The following is a 24,661-nucleotide window of genomic DNA, read 5'->3' as shown; positions in this document are numbered from 1 at the left end:
ATTCCATTGTTGCTCTTGCAGCGGGAACACATAACGAGAGCGTGTGCACTCGCACATGTACGCAAAGAGCAAGGAACAAAGTGTCTCCTCAGTACTTCACTGAGAGAGCGCCTCTGTCCTTAGCGAATTGGGGTGATACTCTACATTGAGTCACTCGCGATTAAGCCTTGTTCACTGTGTTGGCCACCACACTTATTGTGCCGTCTGAACATGGACAGAGTACTGGTTAAACGTCTGCAAGCGAATATTGAGTGGCATCGTGGTGGCCTGGTTACCATGCCGGTGTACCATGCCAATAGTTAGACTAGGGGCGGATAGGAGTTCTTGACTTCATCAAGCTGTAGGGAGAGTTTGACTGGCGAAGGTCAATCCAGACAGAAAGAGATAGTTGTGTTATTAGTCAGCAGCGAGCGACGCAGGCAGCAGTCGTCGCAGCTCACAGTATTGTGCGAAGCAACAGGATAGCTTCTGTGAATTTTGGAGGGTAGGAGACGAGGTACTGGCAGAATTAAAGCTGTGAGTACGAGGCGTGAGTTGTGCTTGGGTAGCTCAGTTGGTAGAGCACTTGCCCGCGAAAGGCAAAGGTCCTGAGTTCGAGTTTCTGTCCGGCACACACTTTTAATCTTCCTGGAAGTTTCATATCAGCGCACACTCCTCTGTAGAGTGAAAATTTCATTCTAGAAACATTCCCCAGGCTGTGGCTAAGCCATGTCTCCGCAATATCCTTTCTTCCAGGACTGCTAGTTCTGCAAGGTTCGCAGGAGACCTTCTGTGAAGTTTGGAAGGTAGGAGACGAGGTACTAGCGGAATTAAAGTTGTGAGGACGGGGCGTGAGTCGTACTTGGGTAGCTCATTTGGTAGAGTACATGCCCGCGAAAGGCAAAGTTCCCGAGTTCGAGTTTCTGTCCGACACACAGTTTTAATCTTACAGGAAGTTTCGTATCAGCGCACACTCCGCTGTAGGGTGAAAATTTCATTCTAATAGAACGAGAACACACAGTTCAGCAGAAGGCAGTGTTGCAGGACAGGACGCGATCATGGATATGTTACAAAAAATGAACGGTAGTATAACGAAACAGAATATACAGATGACGAAACAGAATCAGGATATTAATACACAGATGACGTTTATTAATACACAGATAATTAAACAGAATACACAGATGCGAAACAGCACCAGCAATTGAAACAGGATAATCAGAACTTGAGACAAGAGATGAAGACACAGATTCAACAGGTTAAAATGCAGATGGAAGAAGGTATCGCTAGAATTGATAGTCAGATCACACAGATAAATCAAGACGCGAAAGAAGCTAGAGAAATAATTCAGGTACTAACACAAAGTCAACAGCAATTTACGGACTTACGTGGATAAGGTCCAATTGGACATCGTAAACGTTGACAAAAAGGTGGAACGTTTTACGAAAAATGCCACTCGAACAGCAATACAGATTTCGGAAGAACAAGCAATTCAAAGCAAGGTCGCAAAAGCTGCACTGAAAAAATATGATCAGCGGATCAATAAGATAGAACTTAAAAACAAAGATCAGTTTGAAAAGCTTCGAATATAGTTGATACAATCTATTGAAGAAAAGATCGAGACGGATTACACCTGTAGCGAAACAACTGATACGTCAAGCATTAATTCAGTACACGAACACGCGCCGTCTAAGAAAGTTCAAGTAGAACTAAGGCCAGACACTCGCGCAGAAATCGAAACAGAAAACCCCGATTAAAGTAATACATGACATAACACAGAACCAGGCACAGTATCTAGAAAAACAGGACACATACAGTCAGCCGATACCAATAGAATGACAGGCGACTGAACCAGTAAATCCAATGACACAATATAACAGTAGCACAGGTACAGTACCGCGAATGACGAGAGTAGAGACAAACGAACAATACTTTTGTTCACCAATGTTACGATATGATGCAATTATGGGGCAGGAAACTGGTTCTGAGCACTATGGGACTTAACATCTGAGGACATCAGTCCCCTAGAACTTAGAACTACTTAAACTTAACCAACCTAAGGACATCACACACATCCATGCCCGAGGCAGGATTCGAACCTGCGACTGTAGTGGTCGCACGGTTCCAGACTGAAGCGCCTAGAACTGCTCGGCCACACCGGCCGGCGGCAGGAAACTTAGCATATGCAGACAGGCAGTAGATTACCAGAGAATAGGCAAGATGACACAAGCAGTGGCAGATTATTTGAGTCCATGAATCAGCCACAAACCGGATTTATGAGTAGATATGATACAGACCACTTCCTAACAGTTAGACAATTTCAACATTTCAAGAAAGAAGGCGGTAGCTTGCATGCACGCGCATGCATCGATCAGTTCCAAGTAGGCTTGCCAAACCATTGGAGCTTGGCTGACAAACTTGACTTCATTTGTGCACACATGTCAGGAACAGTAGCGGAGGTGATGCAAAAGATTGCTGCTACCTGTACGTCTTACCTACAGTTCAGAACAGCATTTCTCGAAAGATACTGGTCAAAGGAGGCGCAAAACAAAATTAAATACGAGTTACTTCTGATGACACCATATGAAAACTCAGGGGAGAAAAGTATGGTAAAATTCTTTGACACAATGGACAAAAAGAATAAATGCCTAGACAAACCATACAGTAACGGAGAGCTGATACGTCTATGTAGAATGAAGTTACGGGTAAAATATCAACAGGCGACAGTAGAAAAAAATGAAAATACCGAAGCATTTAAAGAGGTCTTAAGGGAACTTGAATTCATGTTTAAAGAAGACGAGGTGAAAGAAAAAAGAAAGGAGAGGGAACAGCAAAAGGAGAGGATTAGGAACGAATATTCCAATAATAATAATCGTAATCCTAATACCAATAATTTCAGGCAATTTAACAGACCAGGACAGTGGTATAATGAAGGTAATTGGCACAGAAGCGAGAACCAGAATAATTGGTACCGAAATTGGAACGATAATGGACACTCATACAGTGGTGGATATTGGTTTAGGAATCAAAATGCCAACGGTCAAGGGTACTTTGAAAGAGGTCACGATGTCAGGAGCAGCAACTGGCGAGACCAAGGCGCGAATAATTACAGAGGAAATTATGGTCCATAAAGACAAGACAACACAGCAAAGAGAAACCAGAAGTAGAAGTTAGGCCACCGAATACTGCAAAACGTGAAGATTGACGTGAAAAATGCGGAAGAGGTTAGGCGAACTACCGTCCACCCTCTCTTATACTAACCACTAAATAAAAGTTGAATTAATAGATCAACAGCACAACATAATTTAAAGAAAAACAGGAACACAAAACAGACTAACAATTTCTTGTAGTACTGAGTATCTTGCAACATGCACACAAACAAGAAATGACACACAACGCATAAAAGGATGAAGAAGTGGTAGGACATAATTAGAATAAAGAAAAGAAATCATATATATATATATATATATATATATATATATATATATATATATATATATATATATATATATATCAGAAAATTTTTGCATTATATAAGATCAGAATCTTTTTTGTAAATAACAATAACAAATATATGTAAAACAAAAATTGTAAATATTTCTATGCGTCAGAGGGACATCACCACCAACATCAATTGCCTGCTGCCTCAACATCAGATGCTTCGAGATAGCGACAGAGAGGGTATAGACATGTTGAGAAAGCACTTTGGGCAATGACAACAACATGCAGACCAACGCCACACTGGAAATGCAGGTTGCAACAAGGTTGGACTTCAGAAGAACAACGCATAGCATGGACATGTCATATGCCACAATACTGCTACTTCATGGACAAGTGTGGCGAGAATCATGATACGACGAGACTACAAAGAAGGTACAAGAAATAAACTCATCAATTTATATTTGCAAAGGCAGTCAGATCCTACAAATCCTATATCTCTCCCACATTAAAATTCACATATTCCTAGCACAAGAAGAACAGAAGAATGCAAGAAAGAAGAGAAGAACAGAAGATTCAAGATGAAGAAGGGCAGAAGACAGCAAGATACCGTTCTCTCCTATCATACAAAGAAAATTGTTACAAACGTCTTTCCATGAACTTTGAGGCATGGTAACTACTACAACCACATCTACAAAAATAAACCTTGAATAGTCAAAGAAATACAAACGAACAGCAAACGGAATATTAAGTGGTACTAAGAAACGTTATCCAGAAATGGATTCAGCAAAATGAACATAATTCTCCCTACCACATCACCAAATTGCCATACAGAACCAGGAGTGGAGTACCAAGACGTCACAGCACATATATTAGGTGACGATCGACGGTAATAACCAACTTACTACAATCATAGAACTGTCACACCATCCCAGGTGTGACAGCAAAGGAGTACCAAGACATCACCATATACTCAATAAACCCCATTCATCATCATCGGTTAAAAAAACCATTTTATGATGACAACATCAAGAAATAAGACCTGGCATCGCATGCTAGAGTGCTTCTACATGATTTGTGACACCCATATATATGAGTTGACACCTTCCAGCACTTCCATGGGAATCATCGAACAAAGAAACGGACAGAGTAAATACAGTCAGCGTAGATTATAAAAATTAGACATATGCGAATAATACTTACCTTCTTTCTATTTGTAAAAGAAATTACTTTATTAAATATGTAAAATCCCTAATTTATACATACCTCAAAATTTTTGAGAAAGAAACGAAATTAGGATAGTCTTATTTTCTTTATATGTAGAATTAGAAAAAGAATTATGTAGAATTTTACTTCTGTAAAGAATATTCATAAATACATTTTTGTTGCAATCATAACATTAGTACCAAGGATAGAATTAAGAGAAAAGTTTCTTCATTCTAAAAAAAAAAAAAAAATCTGTGACACATAAAAGAAATGACACGACACAGCTTTTGCGAACATTCACGCAAAGCTTAACTAAAGAAAAGAAATAATCACACTAAGACATGATACACTGTACACTAACGAGTTAAGAAAAATTAATATTGTAAAAGCAACTTCTGGAAATGAAAAAGAAAAATAGACACGTAATGGCAATGACAAAGAAAATCAACCTTTGTAAAGTCTATGTCTGCCTAACAAAAAAACGTAAATTGTATAATTAAAAACTAGAAACAATAGTTATAAAGAAATAATTACAAAATTGTAAGAAATTCTTAGAAAGTATATTGGAAAATCTAAAAGAACAAATTTGGATGACTTTGTCAATGTTTTCTTACACATTCCATCTTCACAATCGTATTCTGCACATCAAGACGCTTCATTCGAACCCAAACTCGATAAAGTATAGTCAAATTTGTATGAAATCATGTAAGCGATATGCAGATCTAATAAGTAAATCGCAAGTGCGCACAGAGGTTGAAAAAGTCGTGGCTGGCGTACTCAACATGACTGCCACAGGAATTTTCGTTCTAAAGAGGCAACCCCTTCAGAGGGGTGAGTCAACACACATCTACTTCGGCTGGAGCGACTGCCCAGAGAGAGGACAGCTTTTGCCAGAGCAAAGGGATAACGACCCCCATGTTCGACTTACAAGAAAATTCCGCTTCGTTGTGTGGGAGTGCCCAGAAGACGTATTTTTTGATGGACTGACTTAGTAGTTACAGATTTCTCACAGGAGCATAGTATACGCCTAACAGAGATGCTATATATTTCTGCATTGGTCGACTTAAACGAAACGTCATTCTCCCGTTTAAAAGTGCAACGCTGATTGGCGGAAAATTTCTGACGCAAAGAGCCAGAGGAGTGTGGGAAGACAGCAAATGATATACCCTTGCAATTTGTCCAGAAAAAGGGGCCATTCCGTTGTCGCTCTTGCAGCGGGAACACGTAACGAGAACGTGTGCACTCGTACGTGTATGCAAAGAGCAAGGAAAAAAGTCTCTTCTCAGTACTTCACTGGGAGAGCACCTCTGTCCTTAGCGAATTGGGGTGATAGTCTATATTGAGTCGCTCTCGATTAAACGTTGTTCACTGTGTTGGCCGGCACACTTATTGTGCTGTGTGAACACGGACACAGTACTAGTTAAACGCCTGCGAGCGAATATTGAGTGGCATCGCGGTGGACTGGTTATCTGACCGGTGCACCATGACATTTGTTTGACTAGGGGCAGATAGGAGTCCTTGACTTCATCAAGCTGTAGGGAGAGTTTGATTGGCGAGCGTCAATACAGATAGAAAGAGATAGTTGTGTTATTTGTCAGCAGCGAGCGATGTAGGTAACAGAGTAAATAACATTCTTAAAGAAAAGGGAGAAAAGAATCTTTCCATACACTGTAAAATAATAGCATTCCTATCCATACAAAAATCCTAAGAAATTTTGGTCTTATGTCAAAGAGGAAGGTGGCTCAAAACAAAATGTCCAGACACTCTGTGACCAAAATGGTACTGAAACAGAAGATTGCAGACTAAAGGCCGAAATACTAAATGTCTTTTTCCAAAGCTGTTTCACAGACGAAAACTGCACTGTAGTTCCTTCTCTAGATTGTCGCACAGATGACAAAATGGTAGATATCGAAATAGACGACAGAGGGATAGAGAAACAATTAAGATCGCTCAAAAGAGGAAAGGCCGCTGGACCTGATGGGATACCAGTTCGATTTTGCCCAGAGTACGCGAAGGAACTTGCCCCTCTTCTTGCACCAGTGTACCGTAGGCCTCTAGAAGAGCGTAGCGTTCCAAAGGATTGGAAAAGGGCACAGGTCATCCCCGTTTTCAAGAAGGGACGTCGAACAGATGTGCAGAACTATAGACCTATATCTCTAACGTCGATCAGTTGTAGAATTGTGGAACACGTATTATGTTCGATTATAATGACTTTTCTGGAGACTAGAAATCTACTCTGTAGGAATAAGCATGGGTTTCGAAAAAGACGGTCGTGTGAAACCCAGCTCGCGCTATTCGTCCACGAGACTCAGAGAGCCATAGACATGGGTTCACAGGTAGATGCCGTGTTTCTTGACTTCCGCAAGGCGTTCGATACAGTTCCCCACAGTCGTTTAATGAACAAAGTAAGAGCATATGGACTATCAGACCAATTGTGTGATTGGATTAAAGAGTTCCTAGATAACAGAACGCAGCATGTCATTCTCAATGGAGAGAAGTCTTCCGAAGTAAGAGTGATTTCAGCTGTGCCGCAGGGGAGTGTCGTGGGACCGTTGCTATTCACAATATACATAAATGACCTTGTGGATGACATCGGAAGTTCACTGAGGCTTTTTGCAGATGATGCTGTGGTATATCGAGAGGTTGCAACAATGGAAAATTGTACTGAAATGCAGGAGGATCTGCAGCGAATTGACGCATGGTGCAGGGAATGGCAACTGAATCTCAATGTAGACAAGTGTAATGTGCTGCGAATACATAGAAAAATAGTTCCCTTATCATTTAGCTACAAAATAGCAGGTAAGCAACTGGAAGCAGTTAATTCCATAAATTATCTGGAAGTACGCATTAGGAGTGATTTAAAATGGAATGATCATATAAAGTTGATCGTCGGTAAAGCAGATGCCAGACTGAGATTCATTGGAAGAATCCTAAGGAAATGCAATCCGAAAGCAAAGGAAGTAGGTTACAGTACGCTTGTTCGCCCACTGCTTGAATACTGCTCAACAGTGTGGGATCCGTACCAGATAGGGTTGATAGAAGAGATAGAGAAGATCCAACGGAGAGCAGCGCGTTTCGTTACAGGATCATGTAGTAATCGCGAAAGCGTTACGGAGATCATAGATAAACTCCAGTGGAAGACCCTGCAGGAGAGACGCTCAGTAGCTCGGTACGGGCTTTTGTTAAAGTTTCGAGAACATACCTTCACCGAAGAGTCAAGCAGTATATTGCTCCCTCCTACGTATATCTCGCGAAGAGACCATGAGGATAAAATCAGAGAGATTAGAGCCCACACAGAAGCATACCGACAATTCTTCTTTTCACGAACAATACGAGACTGAAATAGAAGGGAGAACCGATAGAGGTACTCAAGGTACCCTCCGCCACACACCGTCAGGTGGCTTGCGGAGTATGGATGTAGATGTAGATGTAGACGTTGCAGCTCACGGTATTGTGCGCTAGAGCGTATGCGAGCCTCATCTGTCCTCCATAACAATACACTCCACTACATTTCTCACATGACAGCCTTGACCGCACCTAGAAAAGTTATTCAAGTTGTGTAGGCGCGGCTCTCAGCCATTCTGCCGATTAAATAACATTCTTAAAGAAAAGGGAGAAAAGAACCTTTCCATACATTGTAAAATAATAGCATTCCTATCCATAAATTACAAGCTCTAGAGATGGACTTTTGGAGAAGATCGGCAAGAATCTCCAGGAAAGAAAAGATAAGGAACACCGAAGTAATAAGGAGAATGGAAATAAAAGAAAGAATATATGACGTAATGGATAGGAAGAAATTACAGTGGTACGGGCATGTACGACGAATGGAGGAAGCCAGAATACCAAAATTGATACTGGAGTGGGAACCGGAGGGGAGAAGAAGAAGAGGACGACCTGTGACCACCTGGCTCCAAAATGTACAGCACACAATGAGGAGAATGGGCGCAGAGGAAGAGGACACGCAAGATCGAAACACCTGGAGAAATATTTTGAGAGTATAGTTTAAGAACGTTTATTGTTTGTATTGTCATTTCCAGGTAAATTATTATGTTGGAGATAAGCCTCTGTAATGAGGAAAAGCTCAAAATAAAAAAAAAATCCATAAGAGGCATCCTACTGTTCAAAAAAGAAACCGGAAATTTATTATTTTATAAGAAAAAGTTTCACTTGATTTCTCAGAATTTTTTTGCAGTAAATAATATTTTTCGTTCGTTTAATGTTTTTCTTACACTAACTAGCAATACTCCAGTACCCAAGTATTCCACTAGTTACGTAAGAATATAGAATATTTTTGTGTCTTTTCCTTACAGCGGACGACTCCAGAAGATATTTGTTGCTGGATGTTTTCCAAGCAGTTCTTGTTGGTACATTGGGAGCTTCTGTCTGACTTCTGTAGTAGTGTGAGGTGGAAATTTTTTCTTGCAGGAGCCAAAGGCTACTTGTTGTATCAATCCATTGTGCAACTTGACAAAATAAAACCCACACATTCACACCACCACAATAAAATAAAAACAGTGGATAGCTGAGGGAATATGATTGAGAAAGTCTACAAAATAATGACAAGTTTTATTAATCCTTTTGTAACTACAAATAGCTGATAAATATTACACAAAAATAACAAACACATATCAGGAAAGGGTGGAAGCTATAAAAAGTCTCCTCTGAATTAACTCTTTTTACAACGCAATCTGACTTTCTTTACATGAATCCACTTTGAGCCCCGACTCTATTCAAATGGAACCAGCTAAAAAAAAAAAAAAACTGAAAGCTAAACTCCTCCTGAACAGGCCATTAAAGCCCAACGGTACTGACCGGCCGCCGTGTCATCCTCAGCTCATAGGCGTCACTGGATGTGGATATGGAGGGGCATGTGGTCAGCACACCGCTCTCCCGGCCGTATGTCAGTTTCTGGGACCGGAGACGTTACTTCTCGATCAAGTAGCTCCTCAGATTGCCTCACAAGGGCTGTGTGCACCCCGCTTGCCAACAGTGCTCGGCAGACTGTATTGTCATCCATCCAAGTGCTAGCCCAGCCTGACAGTGCTTAACGACGGTGATCTGATGGGAACTGGAGCTACAACCAAGTATACCACAAACTGTGGTTCACGTGAGAAGAGTGAGCGGTTAATATCATTTAACAACCCTACGCCAGTGCAGCAGACTTCTAAAAATTCATTCACATGTGCCGAAAACCTGTAATCACCTCACCCTGATTTCATTTCATGATCAACTCCCACTGAGCTACAGGAGTATGTCCACGTCGGTTTTGTGGGACCATTCCTTAAAAAGACCATGTTTCTTAGAATACTTGATTACTGTCAAATTTAACTTATGTTACTTATTTAACTGGCGATCGGGGACCTAGCAGAACATGTACAAACCTTACAAACTGCTTCCAGCAGATCCTGTGCTAAACAGCTTTCATTACAATGTCGTATGAGTCCTAGATGTTTTAGTTTTTTCTCTAATCGATCATCTCATCTTGTTCTTGGTGTTCCTGGGGACACTTCCCCTCTAGCCTTCCTACCAACACTACTTTTGGGACAGAATCATCTGTCATCCTCTCAACATATCCAATCCATTATAGGCGGTTAACCTTTGCATTTTCTATAATATTGAGTTCCTTCATCCTAGCATATATTTCTTCGTTTTTCAGTCTTTTCCATCCTGTTTCTTCCTTCACTGGCCCAAACATCTTTCTCATTATTTTTCCCTCAGATACAATTCAGTTTTGGAACTTCATGCTTACGTGCCATATAACGGCATTTGGGCAATTATTGTATGATATTCCCTCATTTTAACTTCCGTTAAGATTACTTCTGATTTCATGATTGATTTTAAGCTGTTGTCCGGAAACATTATCAGTTCATAGGTTTACTTGTAACTGGACATTGTTCCGCCAGTTGAAGTATGATCCCAAATATTTGAAGTTCCCAGCGAACTACAACTTCATGTCTGCCATCGAAAATCGCCAGGCACATCTCTCTACTTAGCTCCTTCATTTATACCTTTTCTAGGTTTATTCTCAATCTCAGCTTCTCTGCACTGCTGCTCAGGTCCGCCACTGCTTTTTATCATTTCTTCTGGTGGCTCAAATATAGCTGTCATATCGTCTGCCTATGTTAGCATTTGCACATATCTGTTCAGATTGATGCTGTTTCATACCCTTCGTCTTCGGTTCATTGATAGAATTTTGGAAAGATGTGGTTCATCTGTAAAGGAAACCGCTTATAAAACACTAATACGACCTATTCTTGAGTACTGCTCGAGCGTTTGGGATCCCTATCAGGTCGGATTGAGGGTGGACATAGAAGCAATTCAGAGGAGGGCTGCTAGATTTGTTACTGGTAGGTTTGATCATCACGCGAGTGTTACGGAAATGCTTCAGGAACTCGGGTGGGAGTCTCTAGAGGAAAGGAGGCGTTCTTTTCGTGAATCGTTACTGAGGAAATTTAGAGAACCAGCATTTGAGGCTGACTGCAGTACAATTGTACTGCCACCAACTTTTATTTCGCGGAAAGACCACAAAGATAAGATAAGAGAGATTAGGGTTCGTAAAGAGGCATATAGGCAGTCATTTTTCCCTCGTTCTGTTTGGGAGTGGAACAGGGAGAAAGATGCTAGTTGTGGTACGAGGCACCCTCCGCCACGCACTGTATGGTGGATTGCGGAGTATGTATGTAGATGTAGATGTAGATGAACATGCCGTCCCCAATTTGTACTTCCACTTCCTTTGACATTCCTCTTTGATATCTTACTTTAGATGTCGTTTGTATAGTACACTCTTACACCAGGTAGATTAATTTCTCAGGTACTCCAAAGTCTCTTAGAATGCTGCATAGGCTACCTTATGGATATTAACGTGTCTTTGAAAAGTCTACGAAGGTGGGTGAATACTGGTTTTTAAATTCCCAATATTTTTCCCATACATGCCTCATTGTAAATATATGGTCCATTGTACACAACTGCCCATTAAAATTGCTACACCAAGAAGAAATGCAGATGATAAACGGGTATTCATTGGACAACTATATTATACTAGAACTGATATGTGATTACATTTTCACGCAATTTGGGTGCATAGATCCTGTGAAATCAGTACCCAGAACAAACCACCTCTGGCCGTAATAACGGCCTTGATACGCCTGGTCATTGAGTCAAACAGAGTTTGGATGACATGTCCAGGTACAGCTGCAGATGCGGCTTCAACACAATACCACAGTTCATCAAGAGTAGTGACTCGCATATTGTCACGAGCCAGTTGCTCGGCCACTATTGACCAGAAGTTTTCAATTGGTGAGAGATCCGGAGAATGTGCTGGCCAGGGTAGCAGTCGAACATTTCGTGTATCCAGAAAGGCCCGTACAGGACCTACAACATGCGGTCGTGCATTATCCTGCTGAAATATAGAGTTTCGCAGGGATCGAATGAAGGGTAGAGCCACGGGTCGTAACACATCTGAAATGTAACGTCCACTGTTCAAAGTTCGGTTAATGTGAACAAGAGGTGACCGAGACGTGTAACCAATGGCATCCCATACCATCACGCCGGGTGATACGGCAGTATGGCGATGACGAATACACGCTTCCAATGTGCGTTCACCGCGATGTCGCCAAATACGGATGCGACCATTATGATGCTGTAAACAGAACCTGGATTCATCCGAAAAAATGACGTTTTGCCATTCGTGCACCCAGGTTCGTCGTTGAGTACACCATCGCAGGCGCTCCTGTCTGTGATGCAGCGTCAAGGGTAACCGCAGCCATGGTCTCTGAGCTGCTGCAAACGTCATGCAGATGGTTGTTGTCTTGCAAACGTCCCCATCTGTTGACTCAGGGATCGAGACGTGGCTGCACGATCCGTTACCGCCATGCGGATAAGATGCCTGTCATCTCGACTTCTAGTGATACGACGCCATTGGGATCCGGCACGGCGTTCCGTATTACCCTCCTGAACCCACCGATTCCGAATTCTGCTAACAGTCATTGGATCTCGATCAACGCGAGCAGCAATGTCGCGATGCGAGAAACCGCAATCGTGATAGGCTACAATCTGACCTTTATCAAAGTCGGAAACGTGATGTTACACATTTCTCCTCCTTACACGATGCATCACAACAGTGTTTCACCAGGCAACGCCGGTCAACTGCTGTTTGTGTATGAGAAATCGGTTGGAAACTTTCCTCATGTCAGCACGTTGTAGGTGTCGCCACCAGCGCCAACCTTGAGTGAATGCTCTGAAAAGCTAATCATTTGCATATCACAGCATCTTCTTCCTGTTGGTTAAATTTCGCGTCTGTAGCACGTCATCTTCGTGGTGTAGCAATTGTAGTGGCCAGTAGTGTATATTTTCCTGACCTGGAACTTCCTTGGCCATTCCCTACCCTATCCGTAATATGTGGCTAAGACCTTTTCAGCTCGTATTCCGCAGTGAGGCTCCTCTGTAGTTACTATATCTCTCTTTTATTTCTATTCTTATGGATTGGTACAATGACAACTTGCTTCCATTTTGTGGATATCTCTTCATTCTTCCATATCATTTTGATTCGTCTGGTCAACTCTGTAACGAGATCTTCTCCTCCTTCCTTGATCCCATCTGATGTTATTTGAACTTCTTCTCGTGCCTTCCTCTTCTTCAGATCCCTTTTTATCTTTCACACATCCTCTTCAGTAACGAGAACTGTTTCATAGTTTTTTTTCCTTGTGCTGTTTAATGGAACATCTCTTCTCGGTCTTCCGTATTTAATATACTAGCTAAGTGTTTGGCCCATCTTACTAGGATCACTTCTTAGTCAACTATCATCTGCCCATCTTTACCGCTAATTACTGGAGACTCGCCTTTTATACTGCTTCGCACTTGCTCGATATTTTGGAACATCTGTCTACTGTTGTTTCTTTGATCTGCTTCCTCAATTTCTTTTAGCTTGAAAGTCAGGTATTTTCCCATTACTGATCTCTGTGTTCTTTTTGTCTCTCATTTCACTTTCATGAATTCTTCATGACTGTTTTCTTTGTTTATGTTATTTATCCGTCTTTCTCTTGCTTTTCTTCTCACTTTTAATGCTTTCTCACATGTTTCATTAAATCAATTACTTTTCGACTACTTCGTTTTACCTCCTTTACTGCATCTGTCACCCCTTTCTTTATTCTGGTCCACTTCATATCAACATCCACCTCTTCGCCATTTTGTTCTGTTGTCTTAAGTGTCTTAAACTTATTTTGCACAGCCACATAGTATCTTCGAACTGTGTTAGTTTGATATGCTGTTTATCTACATTAAATGTTGTGCTGCTGTTGCCAATTTGTTTCCTTCAATATTGCGTTTGTAGTCTGACCTTCCCAACCAGTAGAAAGTGATCTGTGATTCCATCTGCTCCTCTATATGACCTTACATCTGGTATGCTTTTCATATGCTTCATCTCTACCAACAGATGGTCAATTTTATTTATAATTTTCCAATTTTGTTATTTGTAAATCCTTTTAAGAACCTTCTTCGGCGGAGAAGATTGTTGAGCTGATTATTAGATCTTGAGTAGTCACAAAACAGATCGGCCTTAACCCATTCTCATTCGATTTCTGGTGTAAACTCTCTTTCCCAGTATCCATCTGTATACACTTTCCTGTCCCACTTAATCATCGAAACCTCCAAGTACAAGTTTTACATATGTGTTACTCACTCATCCCACAGCGTTTTCCAGTTCCTCATAAAACTTGTTCTTTTTCTTCTTCACTCACTTCTGTCAGGTCACGCGCATTCACAAGAGCTATGTCCCTGTATTTGTGTTTAATAATGAAGCATGATAATCGTTAAGTAACTGCGAAAAAACTCTTCACTTGTGTTACCAGGTGGTCAGCTATTACAAAGCCTGTTCCATACTCATGTTTGTCATTTTCCCCACATGCGCCATAGAATATTATCGACTTACTCTTTCTAAGGATGCCTTCACCATTCATCCTTATTTCTTGTAATGCAATCACATCAAGTTTATACGTCTCTATTTCTGATATTACTCCCTTGGTAGCCCCCAGCCTATATAAACTTTTAATATGCCATGCCCCAACTTGTTTACCAGTTCGTTTAACAGGTCTTGTCTTATGGGGTAGCAACCTGTTCTGATGCTCATTTGTACAGTTTTTTGTGATAGGGTTATTTCCCCTGACTGCGTTACTTGTGCTGTGGAGGGTAAGCTTAGTAGTGCGACTGCCATTTCACTGCTTCTCTCCTAGTAGAATTTGTAATCAGCGTTTTCTCCCATTGGAGAACAGACCAGGTTTCACCTCGTCTCTTGAGGCAGCCCCCCATCCTCCACCTCCAGCCCTATATTGTGGAATACTGTAGGTTATGTTGGACCTCTTGCTAATAATAATGACCATTTATTTAGAAAAGGCACTTCTGACAGTCAATCGTATTCATAGTAGAGGTAGAATCGTAACCGTCCCTTAAGTACAACCTGTTGATGCTTCTTAACCTCAAAAGTCTCTTTTCTAAATAAACAATATTTACCATTAGCAAAAGATGCAACATAACCTATACTGCCCTTGGCCTGATACTGCGAAAAGACGTCTACACTCTTCACCAACACCAGCTGTGTAAATAATCAATTCCCCATCTGAATATTTTGTTGTGAACGATCGAAACGCACAGTGGCTAAATATACAAGTAACTGTCGCAGAAACTGTTTGTTTTTGTATTAATCAATAGTAGCAGCTACGGACGAAATATTTATTAATGTTTTTGTTGTTCTGCGAGCAGGCAGACAGTGCTGCCCAGAAAGTGGCCCCTAGATGTTGTATGTGATGACCAGACAGGTGTCTGATGTCTTCTGTTTTGCCACTGCTGTAGATAGAAGGCGTGACAATTGTATGAAGTGGTAATGAGTGGCGTTACAATAAGATACACTGACAGAGAGAGAGAGCTATGTATGAATGCAGTAATAAGGTCGTATTGAGGGTATGAGGACAAGAAGTATATCCTGCTACACTCTGTTTTTCTGCCCGGCAACGCCATATAAGGTGTATTTGTTCTTTACGACTTGGAGTACTACACTGAAGCAGTTTGGTTCCTCAGATCTTCTTGTCGAATGAATACCAGACTGGCACTAAGGACTACGAACAATATGTGGCGGATCTTGCTCTGTTTGAGAACTTATGTAACTCATTATCGGGTGTAGTAAGGCGGTACTTCATTCACCAAATAGATCTTGAACGTCTGATACTCTTTTTCAAACGTGCATAAGGGGTCAATATTTGTACGACAATGCCGAGAGCTGCGGGTGTTTGTACACTAAGTAGTTGAACTGTGTAACACATTTGTACTTTTTGAAGTACAGTAGTAGTTATAAAGTTAGTGCAAATCTCATCTCTTTGTTCCCAATTCGCACCATTCGTAAGTTTAATTAACTGAAGCATCACTTTTGTCAGATAGCAGAAGAGAGCAAGCATTAGGTGTAGCCCAGTGCCTAAGTGGAATTACTTCAACTAAATAATCCCGTACCTAATCGAAGTCGGTTTTTTCAACCAAAAACCCCATTTCTGCTCGTAATAGGAACTTACAAATAACATTGGGCCTTACTCATTTTCGAAAGGAAACTGACAGAACAAAATCGCAACACCAAAAATTAATTAATGTAGAGTAATGAAATTTCGGGAGTACATTTGTGTAGGTAACATATTTCATTTATTGACATTGCAAGATCACATGTTCATGTAAGCGCGAGATGTGCCACTGCAAATGTAAAATGCTTCCACATTAAGCCGGCCGCGGTGGCCGTGTGGTTCTGGGCGCTTCAGTCCGGAACCGGGCGACCGCTACGGTCGCAGGTTCGAATCCTGCCTCGGGCATGGATGTGTGTGATGTCCTTAGGTTAGTTAGGTTTAATTAGTTCTCAGTTCTAGGCGACTGATGACCTCAGAAATTAAGTCCCATAGTGCTCAGAACCATTTGAACCATTTGAACTTCCACATTAATAATCGGTGTAACCACCAGAATGTTGAGTGCAAGCATGCAGACGGGGATGCATTGTGTTGTACAGGTGACGGATGTCAGTTCGTGGGATGGAGTTCCATGCTTGTTGTACTTGGTCGGTCAATACAGGGACAGAGGACGCTGAAGCTCTCGTCCGATGATGTCCCATAAGTGCTCGATTGCAGACAGATCTGGCGATCGAGCGGGCCAAGGCAAGGTGTCGACACTCTTTAGAGCATGTTGGGTTACAACCAGTGCGTGTAGCACGCAGAAAGGTGATTGTAGGCCTTCAACTGGCCTCCTTCTAACCGACACACCGCCATCACTGACGCCAAGGCAGAACCAGCTTTCATCAGAAAACACAACAGACCTCCACCCTGACTTCCATTGAGCTCTAGCTTGACACCACTGAAGTGCAAATGGCAGTGGTATGGGGTCAGTGAAGTGCACGCTACAGGGCGTTTGGCTCGGAGCTGTCCTTGAAGTAAACGCTTTCTTACAGTTCGTTGTGTCGCTGTGTGCCAACTGTTGCTCAAATTGTTGCTTCAGATGCAGTGCGATCCGCCAGAGCCATACCCCGAACACGATGGTCTTCGCTCTCAGTAGTCCCACCTGGCAGACTGGAGCCTGGTCTTCTTGCGACCGTATATTCCCGTAACCACCATTGCCAGCAATCATGTACAGTGGCTATATTCCTGCCAAGTCTTTCTGCATTATCGTAGAAGGAGCTTCCAGATTCTCACAGCCCTATTACACGTCCTCGGTCAAACTCAGTGAGGTGTTGATAATGGCACCTTTGTCGCCTTTAGCACAGACGTTGGTGTCAGACAGTGGACCCGAATTCATGTCACAAGTATTTTACGAGGAGTGGCCACAAAGTTTTGTTATCACCTCGGAAAAGTAAAGTTACGCAATGAATTGTTTGTTGGTATGCAAGTACATGCCTGCAGTCGTTGCACGCACTGAAATGTCGGCGCCATAGTAGCATAGCTGTCCGTTTCAGGAGCCAGAACAAAATGACAAAGCTCATTAATAAAGTGCGGTGTGATGGAGCAATCGGCTTACAGCATTTGAAGGGAAATAACGATACAATAACTTATTTAGAATCGGTGGAAGTGAGCTTCAACAGTGACACAGTAGTTAGCTGGCGCAGACGCCTCCAGTGTGATCAAAAAAGTCTGAGTGTAAGAGTCCATCCCCCTGTAATGAACAGGGAAGACAAGAAGGGGCTCTGGTGCTCAAAGAGGATGCATCACAATCGAGGCGGTAGTGAAAAAAGTGAAAACCAGTCATGGATCTGCTTTCAACGTCTTGCATGACATTTTGAACGTGACAAAGGTCGTCGCCAGCTGGGTTCCGCTGTATCCCATATCGCTGAACCTAATCAGGAACAAAAATGTTGCGAATATGTCATTTCAGTTCCGATGACTTCCTTCTTATGAACCACGGACGATCGCTGGGTGAATCACTGTCACCTAAACAACGGAGCAAAGTAAGCAGGGGAAACATGTGGATTCACCACCGTCAAAAATGGCGAGGGCCCAATCGTGACCAGGCAAGGTGATGTCGAGTGTTTTTTTTTTTTTTTTTTTGAGAGGGGGGGGGGGACTGCTATCGTGTAGGACTTATAAATTATTCTCGTTGTGTGCGAAATCGTCACATGAACATATCGCCAAATTCTCCTGAAGAGGTTGGGGAGACAGTGAATATGCAGCGTCGTGAGAAGCTGACCTGCAGAGTCTTTTTGTTCCATGACAACGTCCCAGCTCATTCTGTACAGCACAGTGTCACACATGCTGGTCTTTGGGCTGTCATATTTTGTCACATGCTCTTTGCTCTCCTGGCATGGCACCCAGTGACCACTGTTTCTGTGGATGAAAATACCTCTGCAACCCAGGCATTTTCGCAGTGACATGGTGATTTTCGAGGTGAAACATTTCCTGATAAGCCAAAATCCATACTTCCGTAGCAAAGGTCTCTGTCAAGTCGACCACAGAAATATGTGTGCCAAGTAAATATACACTCCTGGAAATGGAAAAAAGAACACATTGACACCGGTGTGTCAGACCCACCATACTTGCTCCGGACACTGCGAGAGGGCTGTACGAGCAATGATCACACGCACGGCACAGCGGACACACCAGGAACCGCGGTGTTGGCCGTCGAATGGCGCTAGCTGCGCAGCATTTGTGCACCGCCGCCGTCAGTGTCAGCCAGTTTGCCGTGGCATACGGAGCTCCATCGCAGTCTTTAACACTGGTAGCATGCCGCGACAGCGTGGACGTGAACCGTATGTGCAGTTGACGGACTTTGAGCGAGGGCGTATAGTGGGCATGCGGGAGGCCGGGTGGACGTACCGCCGAATTGCTCAACACGTGGGGCGTGAGGTCTCCACAGTACATCGATGTTGTCGCCAGTGGTCGGCGGAAGGTGCACGTGCCCGTCGACCTGGGACCGGACCGCAGCGACGCACAGATGCACGCCAAGACCATAGGATCCTACGCAGTGCCGTAGGGGACCGCACCGCCACTTCCCAGCAAATTAGGGACACTGTTGCTCCTGGGGTATCGGCGAGGACCATTCGCAACCGTCTCCATGAAGCTGGGCTACGGTCCCGCTCACCGTTAGGCCGTCTTCCGCTCACGCCCCAACATCGTGCAGCCCGCCTCCAGTGGTGTCGCGACAGGTGTGAATGGAGGGACGAATGGAGACGTGTCGTCTTCAGCGATGAGAGTCGCTTCTGCCTTGGTGCCAATGATGGTCGTATGCGTGTTTGGCGCCGTGCAGGTGAGCGCCACAATCAGGACTGCATACGACCGAGGCACACAGGGCCAACACCCGGCATCATGGTGTGGGGAGCGATCTCCTATACTGGCCGTACACCACTGGTGATCGTCGAGGGGACACTGAATAGTGCACGGTACATCCAAACCGTCATCGAACCCATCGTTCTACCATTCCTAGACCGGCAAGGGAACTTGCTGTTCCAACAGGACAATGCACGTCCCCATGTATCCCGTGCCACCCAACGTGCTCTAGAAGGTGTAAGTCAACTACCCTTGCCAGCAAGATCTCCGGATCTGTCCCCCATTGAGCATGTTTGGGACTGGATGAAGCGTCGTCTCACGTGGTCTGCACGTCCAGCACGAACGCTGGTCCAACTGAGGCGCCAGGTGGAAATGGCATGGCAAGCCGTTCCACAGGACTACATCCAGCATCTCTACGATCGTCTCCATGGGAGAATAGCAGCCTGCATTGCTGCGAAAGGTGGTTATACACTGTACTAGTGCCGACATTGTGCATGCTCTGTTGCCTGTGTCTATGTGCCTGTGGTTCTGTCAGTGTGATCATGTGATGTATCTGACCCCAGGAATGTGTCAATAAAGTTTCCCCTTCCTGGGACAATGAATTCACGGTGTTCTTATTTCAATTTCCAGGAGTGTACAAAGAAACGACTTACACCACTACCAGATTTTACAGTTGCAGTTTAATTTTTTCAAGGTGACAATTGTAAACTGTATGCTTAAACCCCCCCCCCCCCCCGAGCGGTTCTAGGCGCTTCAGTCTGGAACCGCGCGACCGCTAGGTTAGTTAGGTTTAAGTAGTTCTAAGTTCTAAGGGACTGATGACCTCATATGTTAAGTCCCATAGTGCTCAGAGCCATTTGAACCATTTGAGTTCTCCGAACAGAATGGAATAGTTCATCTGAAATCAGTATTTTTCATCAGCAAATGAAGGTAAAGATGCACCTCATACTTATTTCTAAGCCCAAGATGACTAAAACAAACGTAAGCATCCACATCACTCATGTGTCACAAATCTTATTTTTAAAATCGCACAGCATATCAGCGAACTGCAAGAACCTGGTAAAGATACTCCATAGCGCGCAATCACATATACAGGCGTTGCTGTTGTCTCCAGCAATATAGCAGTGTATTCTCCCGCACTTGCCACCTCTTCCCCCACCAGCCACTGGTGTGGTCACTGATAAGGGCAGTATCAGTGCTACCAGAACCTTCTGAGGCCACGTTGGCTGCACCAAACGATACCACCGTCACCAGCGGTAAGACCACAATAGTCCAGAATTCGAATCACGAATAACTGTCAGCATGAATTACTTAGAAGTAGAAATCCTCGGTGTAGCAAAGCAGCTTCAAACAATTAAGAGAGGCAAGGCCTCCACTCAAAATCGTATACCAATCAGGTTCCTTTCGGGATGCGCTGATACAATTGCTCCATACTTAGCCATCGTATACAAACGATCGTTCGTCGGAAGATCCGTACATGAAGAATGGAAAATTGCACAAGTCACACCAATACCCAGGAAAGGAAACAGGAGTAACTTTTTAATGTGTGTGAAATCTTATGGGACTTAACTGCTAAGGTCATCAGTCCCTAAGCTTACACACTGCTTAACCTAAGTTATCCTTAGGACAAACACACACACCCATGCCCGAGGGAGGACTCGAACCTCCACCGGGACCAGCCGCACAGTCCATGACTGCAGCGCCGTAGACCGCTCGACTAATCCCGCGCGGCAGAGGAGTAACCCATTGCATTACAGACTCATACTGTATCACTAACGTTGATTTGCGGTAGGATTTTGGAACACTTACTGTGTTCGAACATTATAAATTACCTCGAAGAAAACGACTTATTGACAAACAGCCAACACGGATTCAGAAAATATCGTTCCTGTGAAACAACTAGCTCTTTATTATCACGAAGTAATGAGTGCTATCGACAGGGGTTGTCACCTGATTTCACGTTCTTAGACTTCCAGAAAGCTTTTGACAGTGTTCCTCACAAGAGACTTCAAATCAAACTGCGTGTCTGTGGTTGTTGTGCAATAGGATTCGTGATTTCGTGTGAGAAAGATTATAGTTCGTAGTAATTGACGGAACGTTATCGAATAAAAACAGAAGTAATATCTGATGTTCTCCGTGAAGTGTTACAGGCCATCTGCTGCTCCTGATCTACATAAACGAGTTAGGGGACATTCTGAGCAGACCTCTTAGATTTTTTACAGATGATGCTGTCATTTTGCATCTTGTAAAGTCACCAGATGACCTAAACCAATTGCAAAATGATTTAGACAAGGATATCTGTATGGTATGAAAAGTGACAAATGACTCTAAATAATGAAAAGTGCGAGGTCATCCATATCCGCTAAATTTCGGTTACACGATAAATTACACAAATAAAGGCTGTAAATTCGTCTAAATACTTAGTTATTACAGCTATGAATATATTTAATTGGAAGGATCACGTGGGGAGAAAGCAAACAAAAGACTGCGATTTATTGGAAAAACACTAGGAAAATGCAACACGTCTGCTAATGGAACTGCTTACACAACGCTTGTCTGCCTCTTTTGGACTATTGCTGTCCGACGCGGAATCCACATCAGAGAGGATTGAAGGAGGACATTGAAAAATTTTCTATGTTATGGGACTTGCAGCACATAATATCTCACAGTAGGGCGTTATGCAGAGAATTCTCTCTCTGCATAACGTCCTACTGTGACATCGAACAAGTTCAAAGAAGGACAGCTCGTTTTGTATTATCGCGAAATCAAGGTACGTAAACTGGAAAGGTAGGCCATTCCGGCAAGTACGCTGTCACTGGTCAGCAACATGCTACGTCACTGTCAAGGCTGGCACAGTCGCGCACTCGCTGGCGGGAATCTCATACAGTAAAACAATTTTTCATGTCTTTTTTCATTCGATTTTGAGAATCTCGTCGATGACATGCAATATGATTAGAAATAATTACTATTTGAAATATTCGAAAGGAAATGTTAAGCGCCAAAAGCACTGATGACAACTTTTGTCAAGAACCAAAACTAGCTGTAGATGCTCGTCACTAATACTAACGGTTTAAGAACGTGCTGTGCTGAATATTTTACAGTTTTACTTGCTACTTTAGTTGAGATAAATTTAGAAAATATTACATACATCAAAAAAAGTTTTTCATCATCTCGGTTCCGAGAGTTCCGGAATCTGTACAAAAACCGGAATACAGATCACAATAAACATCATTTCCACCCTTTTTATTGCTCATGAAAACCACACATTGCATGTTGTACCACCATACACCGAGACATACAGAGGTGGTGGTCCAGACTGTTGTACGCACCGGTACCTCTAATATCCAGTAGCACGTCCTCTTGCATTGATGCATGCCTGTATTCGTCGTGACATACTATCCACAAGTTCATCAAGGCACTGTTGGTCCAGGTTGCCCCACTCCTCAACGGCGATTCGGCGTAGATCCCTTAGAGTGGTTGGTGGGTCATGTCGTCCTTAAACAGCCCTTTTCAATCTATCCCAGATATGTTCGATAGGGTTCATGTCTGGAGAACATGCTGGCCACTAGTCGAGCGATGCTTTCCTCAAGGAAACCATTCACAAGATGTACACGATGGAGACGCGAATCGTCGTCCATGAAGACGAATGCCTCGTCAATATGCTGCCGATATGGTTGCACTATCCGTCAGAGGATGGCATTCACGTATCGTATAGCCGTTTCGGCGCCTTCCATGACCACCAGTGGCGTACGCCAGCCCCACATAATTCCACCCCAAAACAGCAGGGAACCTCCACCTTGCTGCACTCGCTGGACAGTGTGTCTAAGGCTTTCAGCCTGACCGGGATGTCTCCAAACACGTCTCCGACGATTGTCTGGTTGAAGGCGTATGCGACACTCATCGGTGAAGAGACCTTGATGCCAATCCTGAGCGGTCCATTCGGCATGTTGTTGGACCCATCTGTACCGCGCTGCGTGGTGTCGTGGTTGCAAAGATGGACCTCGCCATAGACGTCGGGAGTGAAGTTGCGCATCATGCAGTCTATTGCGCACAGTTTGAGTCGTAACACGAAGCCCTGTGGCTTCACGAAAAGCGTTATTCAACACGTTGGCGTTGCTGTCAGGGTTCCTCCGAGCCATAATCCGTAGGTAGCGGTCATCCACTGCAGTAGTAGCCCTTGGGCGGCCTGAGCGAGGCATGTCAGTTCATGTCTCTTTGTATCTCCTCCATGTCCGAACAACATCGCTTTGGTTCACTCAGAGACGCCTGGACACTTCCCTTGTTGAGAGCCATTGCTGACACAAAATAATAATGCGGACGCGATCGAACCGCGGTGTTGACCATCTAGGCATGGTTGAACTAAAGACAACACGAGCCGTGTACCTTCTTCCTGCTGGAATGACTGGAACTGATCGGCTGGCGGACCCTCTCCGTCTAATACGCGCTGCTCATGCATGGTTGTTTACATCTTCGAGCGGGTTTAATGACATCTCTGAACAGTCAAAGGGACTGTGTCTCTGATACAATATCCACAGTCAACGTCCATCTTCAGGAGTTCGGGGAACCGTGGTGATGCAAAATTTGTTTTGTTGCGTGTATAATAGGGATGACGAAACTTACCTTATGATCTTGATGCGAAAAATTGAACTCGTAATTACTGAAGTTGACGCAGACCAGAAAAGATTTCTTTTCGCTAAAGCCCGCTTCGTTGCATCCCATTTGACTCTATTATTCAAAAATCTACTTCGGATGGAAGTCCTCGTTCTTACATATAAATCCTTATTTTCTTTTCGATTGCGAGAAATCTTGAATCTACTAATGCTGCTAACGGCCTCATCATGCGTTTGCAATATGAAATATTTGCTCCATGAAAAGATGCAAAAATAATTTCGAATTCTGGTATTGTAGCAAACTATTCAGGTGATGGAGAAGTAAGCCTATCTTTCGAAAGTACAATTATCCAGTCTTGTTTAGCTCTTAATTTTGCATCGACATGGGATTTTGTTGTTGTAATTCCTAATTCTTTAGTAACCTCTTTACTGGAGTTCGCTGAATCACTAAGATCGCAATCTCGAAGCAAATCTTAATCTGAAATATCGTAACGTGACGTGTCAGCTAACCGGCTGCTGTGACCGTGTGGTTCTGGGCGCTCTAGTCCGGAACAGCGCTGCTGCTGCGATCGCAGGTTCGAATCCTGCCTCGGGTATGGATGTATGTGATGTCCTTAGGTTAGTTAGGTTTAAGTAGTTCTAAATCTAGGGGACTGA

The sequence above is a fragment of the Schistocerca serialis genome, chromosome 3 (genome assembly GCF_023864345.2).
Source record: "Schistocerca serialis cubense isolate TAMUIC-IGC-003099 chromosome 3, iqSchSeri2.2, whole genome shotgun sequence".
In the NCBI taxonomy this organism is placed as follows: domain Eukaryota; kingdom Metazoa; phylum Arthropoda; class Insecta; order Orthoptera; family Acrididae; genus Schistocerca; species Schistocerca serialis.
Note: the sequence above shows the minus strand (reverse complement) of the source record.